Source organism: Portunus trituberculatus, chromosome 41 (genome assembly GCF_017591435.1).
Source record: "Portunus trituberculatus isolate SZX2019 chromosome 41, ASM1759143v1, whole genome shotgun sequence".
In the NCBI taxonomy this organism is placed as follows: Eukaryota; Metazoa; Arthropoda; class Malacostraca; order Decapoda; family Portunidae; genus Portunus; species Portunus trituberculatus.
This window is the reverse complement of record NC_059295.1, coordinates 25,965,728-25,971,937: the sequence shown is the minus strand read 5'-3', so window position 1 is coordinate 25,971,937 and position 6,210 is coordinate 25,965,728. Positions and strand designations below refer to the sequence as shown.

Genomic DNA, 6,210 nt, shown 5'->3' with positions numbered 1-6,210 from the left:
ACCTGAGAGTCAAGCCTGCTCAGGTGGTCTGTAGGTGAGCTGCCTTCTTCTTTTTCTTCTTCTTGCTTCTTCTTGTTTCTTTGCTTTCCACCTGGTTTCTCTCTTTTACTTACTTCTTGCCTTCTCTTCCTCGTCGTCCTCCTCCTCCTTCTCCTCCTCCTCCTCCTTCTCCTCCTCCTCCTCTTTCACACTTCTCTTCCTTGTCTACCCTTCTGATTTTTCTTTTTTTTTCTTTTCTTTCTTTTTCCTCCTTCTCCTCCTCCTCCTCCTCCTTCTTCTCTTACCGCTAACCCTTCCGTTCTCCACTCCTTTCTTCTTTCTTTCATTTTTCCTTTATCTTTCTCCCGTATTATCTTACCTTTTCTCATATATACTCTCTCTCTCTCTCTCTCTCTCTCTCTCTCTCTCTCTCTCTCTCTCTCTCTCTCTCTCTCTCTCTCTCTCTCTCTCTCTCTCTCTCTCTCTCTCTCTCTCTCTCTCTCTCTCTCTCTCTCTTACCAATGACACGGCATGAAATCTGGAATAACTAAGCGAACAGAGGCTGGTGTTTAAGTTAATTAAGAAAGGCTGACAGCATGCCACACCCTGAAAAAAAGGCTTACCTCCTGTTGCACTTCTTCGTAGCCAGAGGGCGGCGCAACTCTCCCCTCTCCACCCCACTTCCCGTCTCTCTCCAGCAAGAATGACTCCGATATCGACCAATCAACTTTAAAACTGGCACTTACCATCTATCTGGAGTTGATAATACAGTCATTAAACTCTGCAGTCCACGGGGAAAAAGTAAGTAAATGCCATGTTATTTCGTGCGTAACTTGATCTTGTGTATTAGTTGATCTTCTCTCACTCCCTCCCGCTGTTTCTTTCTGTCTCTCTCTCTCTCTCTCTTCCTCCTTCTCCTTCTTCCTTCTTCTCCTTTTTCTTTTATTTCTCCAGTACAGTTGCGTGTGTGTGTTGCTTTTCTCTGTTTGTCTGTGTGTGTGTTTTTTTTTTTCAGTTTTTTTGTCTTTTTTTTTTCTTATTTATCGTGTCTTTTTTTTTTTTTTTCGAACGTGTCTTTTGTGTTAACCGATTGTTACTTTGGATTATTAGTGTAGTGAACGGTGTTGTATTTTTTTTTCTCTCGTTTTTATTTTTTTTAACTCTCTTCTCTTATTCTCTCTTTTTCTGCTTCTTTCTCTCTGTCTCTGTCTCTGTCTCTGTCTCTGTCTGTGTGTCTGTGTGTCTGTCTGTCTGTCTGTCTGTCTAGACGTCTGTCTGTCTCTCTCTCTCTCTCTCTCTCTCTCTCTCTCTCTCTCTCTCTCTCTCTCTCTCTCTCTCTCTCTCTCTCTCTCTCTCTCTCTCTCTCTCTCTCTCTCTCTCTCTCTCTCTCTCTCTCTCTCTAGTTCGCTTTTACCCCTCATCACACCACACACACACACACACACACACACACACACACACACACACACACACACACACACACACACACACACACACACACCACCACCACCACCACCGCACAAGTTGTCATTTACCGACCTTTTTTTCGCGTTAACAAGTGTAACCACCATGATTACGTGCGCTGCCTCCCCGTACAGCGAGCCCTGCCATGCCGAATAATGTTTGTTGTTGCTACTCTTTACCCGTTTACCTGCCCCACCCTCTCCTCTAGGCCTCAGGTGCGCTGTCTTATTAGCCACCCAGTAATACGACGATTCCCTGATCATAATGGTGTGAATGAATTGAGGTTAATTCCCCGACATCAGAGTTAAGGATTCGTTTTATTAGTATACTCCCTGAGGCCTTTCCTAAATCGTTCTACTTAGGTTGAAATGACCACCGCCGCTGACTGCTTTGTGAATATCAGTCTTTTGCTAATGGTGTATGTGTAAAGGGGGTGTCCTGATCTGTTCATGGTAAAGGAAGGTTCTCCAGTGTTTTTTTTTTTAATGGGTTAAGGTGTTAGTGTGTGTGTTTATGTGTGTGTGTGTGTGTGTGTGTGTGTGTGTGTGTGTGTGTGTGTGTGTGTGTGTGTGTGTGATGTGTTTATTTGTGTGGTGTGTTGAGGAGTGGTGATGCATACTCCCCTGCGTGGTGGTAAGGGACATACAGCCTTGACTCCTATCCATCTATTCACATACATGTACAGATACGCATAAACTTCCATCCATACCCAACTACATTCACATACACACACTATTTATCGACTAGCTATGGCGCTAAATATAGGAAGAATATGTACGTATGATCTCATTCACACACACACACACACACACACACACACACACACACACACACACACACACACACACACACACACACACACACACACACACACACACACACACACACACACACACACACACACACACACACACACACACACACACACACACACACTGATCACTGGTCTGTTGTGCATGTTCTTTTCACGTACAACATTCTCTCTCTCTCTCTCTCTCTCTCTCTCTCTCTCTCTCTCTCTCTCTCTCTCTCTCTCTCTCTCTCTCTCTCTCTCTCTCTCTCTCTCTCTCTCTCTCTCTGACATAATCTTTCGCTCCAAATAAATACACTTGGATTTTGTCTTCGATGAGTGCAGAGTGGAATCCTGCGGTCACTTATGCACCTTGGCCTTATCAACGGTGGCCAGACAAAGGCAGTGACATGAATAAACCAGATCTTGCCTTTAGTAACGAGCGACTTCACAGAATCATGAGGTCACACTGTAATACTTTGGAAATCAGAATCTGCAGCGTGAGACTGAACACTTGGGTTTTGTTTGTATGTGGGTCGTTTCCTGGAAGTCGATTCTGCTCTCTATGTGTTAAAGGGAGGTTGAGTGAAGGGAGGAGGGTGAAGGAAGGCCAGAGGGGTGATGCTGCCGATGGTGGAGTGAACAAGACCTGAAAAAAAGAACACATCCCAAGGGCATAATAACTAAACAAATATTTATATACTCGTACATACCAGTGAATAAAAGTCAGCAATTAAGTGAAGTCTTGCGTGAAATAGCGGGTTGTTCATGCAGTCCTTTAAATCAATGACAGAATTTCTAGACACCGAAAATATATAAAAACACGGTTGGAGAAAAAAAAAAAACATAATCCGACTGAAATATTTAGAGTGAAATTGCCCCGCGGTGAGACAGGAGGCAAAAGGAGAGGACGCGAGCGGTGAGTCCTGTCCAGTTCAACACGTCCTACTAGATCATGAAATGCGTTGGGGTTTGTTTATCAGTTTATTGATTAAGCTACAGGTGAAGAAAATGAGAGAGGAATCTGCCTCTATGGGATGAAATATTTTAGCTTCAATAATGATACCAAAATTCAACTGCAGTACAATTATTCTCACATTCTGTCAACGCACAGAGGAGGAGCAGGAATGTTCAACTAGATGGAGGCAGGCAGCGGCACAGTCACTGCCTTCACGATTATGCAGAAAACACAGGAGGAGGAGGAGAAAGAGAAGGAGAAGGAGGAGGACTAAAAGGAGAAGGAATAGGAAAGGGATGAGGAGGAGGAGGAGGAGGAAGAGAATAAAAAGTAGAGGAGGAGGAAGAGGAGAAAGAGGAGGAGGAAGAGGAAAAGGAGGAGGAGGAGGAGGAGGAGGAGGAGGAGGAGGAGGAGGAGGAGGAGGAGGAGGAGGAGAAAAAGTAGTAGAAGCAGCAACAGCAGCAGCAGAAGGAAATGGAGGAGGAAGAGATACAGTACCAGAAGGAAAAGGAGGAGGAGGAGGAGGAGGAGGAAGAGGAGAGAGAGGGCGAGCAGGAGGAGCAGGAAAGGGATAAAGAGATCCCGTGTGGTCTAGTGGCTAGGATACGCGGCTCTCACCCGCGAGGCCCGGGTTCGATTCCCGGCACGGGAAGGATTTTATTTTTGGGGGCTGCCGTGATACAGTGGAACCATGCGTGCTTTGGGGTCTGAGGGGTCTCCAAGCGCACGGGTTCGAATCCTGTCGACGGTCCGAATGTAGGTTGGGCTTCCTCACTCGGGGAAACGGTTTCCTAGTGGGTGGGCTTTGAGATAGGAGGTACCGCAAGAAGTATCCCATTTATTTAGCCCATAAATTCTTTTGAAAAGCCCACATGGTATAAATAAAGAAAAGGAAAAGGAAGACGAAGAAGTGGTAGGGATGAAAAAGAAACGGAAGAAAACCTAGAGAGAAAAAGTGGAAAGAAGAATGGGAAACGTAGGAAATAGGGAAAAGAAATTAGGAAAGCAGAGAGAGAGAGAGAGAGAGAGAGAGAGAACTAAGTAGGAGGAAGTGTTTATATATATTTTCACTCGTAAATCTTCACGAAATACTCTGACCCTAATTTTTCCTTTTCTTCCAACCGAGGTGTTCGCAAATGAGCACGCGAGACTAATGGTTTTCTAGTCGTGGACGTGAGGATGGGCGTGAGTGTGGGCGGTGTGTGTCTGCAGCGGATGTGGGAAAGACTGTGTAGGCGTGCAGGCGTGAGTGGAGCGTGAATATGTTGGCAGAGATGTATACAGATGTGTGTGTGTGTGTGTGTGTGTGTGTGTGTGTGTGTGTGTGTATGTGGGTGGGTAGGTGGGTGATGGGCGGGGGAGCGTGAGATAGTAGTGTGAGGAGGGAAAATCTGAAATAGAGTCTACGTATTTATGTGTGTGTGTGTGTCTGTGTGTGTGTGTGTGTGTGTGTGTCTGTCTGTCTGTCTGTCTGTCTATCTGTCTGTGTGTGTATGATATAGATGAGATTTAAAAGGTCGAAGATAAAGACCTGTTAGAATAAAACGATACAATTATGATAGAAACAACAAAATTCTTCAAAAAATACCCTAAAAATTCCAAAAGCACCAAAATCCGAGATCATTCCATCAGTAAAAGCGAAACAGCGACTAAAAAGTAACAGTCAGTAGATGAAAACAGCGACGGTACACATAACAGTAAGGAGAAAAACTACAGCAGGTGTATTGCAACAGGTCAGGGAGGGCTATGAACTTAGAACACACATACAAGAAGGAAAAAAAGAAACAATTGATAGAAAAAAAAACACGTCACCGGCAACACCCACGCTGCCTTAAACTGTGCAGTGGAAAGGGAAGAGTAAAAGTTGGTTGGAAAATAACGAAATCTTTTGGTGATAGCACGTTTTCACACCTCTGTAACAGTGCTGGGCTGGGGAAGGAGGAGGAGGAAGAGGAAGAGGTGGTGGTGGTGGTGGTGGTGGTGGTGAGGAGTAAGGGCAGGCAGAAGGAGGAGGAGAAGAAGGAGGAATATGGTGAGAGAGGAGGAAGAAGAAACGAGTAGATGATGGTGGTGATAATGATGATGGTGTTGTTGTTGATGATGATGATGATGATGGTGATGATGATGATGATGATGATGATGATGAAGAAGAAGAAGAAGAAGAACAAAAACAAGAAGAAGAAGAAGAAGAAGAAGAAGAAGAAGAAGAAGAAAAAAAAAAGAAAAATAAGAAAGCAAAAGAAGGTGAAAGATGGAATAGTGAGATGGAAGAAAGAAGAAAAAGAAGAAAAAAAGAAGAAAAACGAGAAAAAGAAGTGACGATGGCGAAATAAGGTAAAAGAACAGGAGGAAGAAAAATAAAAAAGACCCACGAAGAATAAAGTGGAGGAAAGATTAGGTGAGGAGGAAAAAGAAGAAGGAAGCAAAGACGCAAAAACAAGAATAGCCATCCTTAAATCACCCTTGGGAAAGAAAAAAAGAAATACAAAATCAAAGCTTACGAACAAGAACACAAGGAGAAAAGCTTTAACCGGCGAGTTACCAGAAGAAAACGAAGGAAAATAAGAAGTAGGAGAAAGAGAAAAGGGAGCAGAGGAGATGTAATCGAGGAGGAGAGGAAGAGGTCATTCCGAATCATGACTCAGACCAAGAAAGAGAGGAGAGGAAACGAGGAACGGTGAGGGTTTGCGGGAAGGGGAAATGGAGCCAAGTTTATCACCGTGAGAGGAAGAGGAGGAGGAGGAGGAAGAGGAGGAGGTTGAGAGAGGATGAGGAGGAGAGAAGGAGGAGCGTGGTCTGGTCATGAAGGGTCACCTGGAGGAGCCGAGGGAGCAGGTCAGTTTCATTACCTGACTCCCTTACCTGGCTCCTTCAGACCTCTCCGGCTCACTGTTTAGTTACACCAGCTTCACACGCCTCGCTGCCCACCTCACCCATCCCTCTCTCCCTCTCCCTCCCCTCTCTCTCTTTCTCTTTCTCTCCTCTCTCCTCTCTCCTACCTTCCGTCTTTTCTCCCTCC

General features: G+C 44.8%; 1 non-coding gene across 1 annotated transcript; it reads left to right on the top strand.

Annotated features, from left to right (window-relative positions):
• Window positions 1-3,771: 3,771 nt before the first annotated feature.
• Window positions 3,772-3,843, top strand: Trnae-cuc. The gene has a single exon. It is a non-coding gene; the product is annotated as a tRNA-Glu (tRNA).
• The last annotated feature ends 2,367 nt before the right edge of the window (window positions 3,844-6,210 follow it).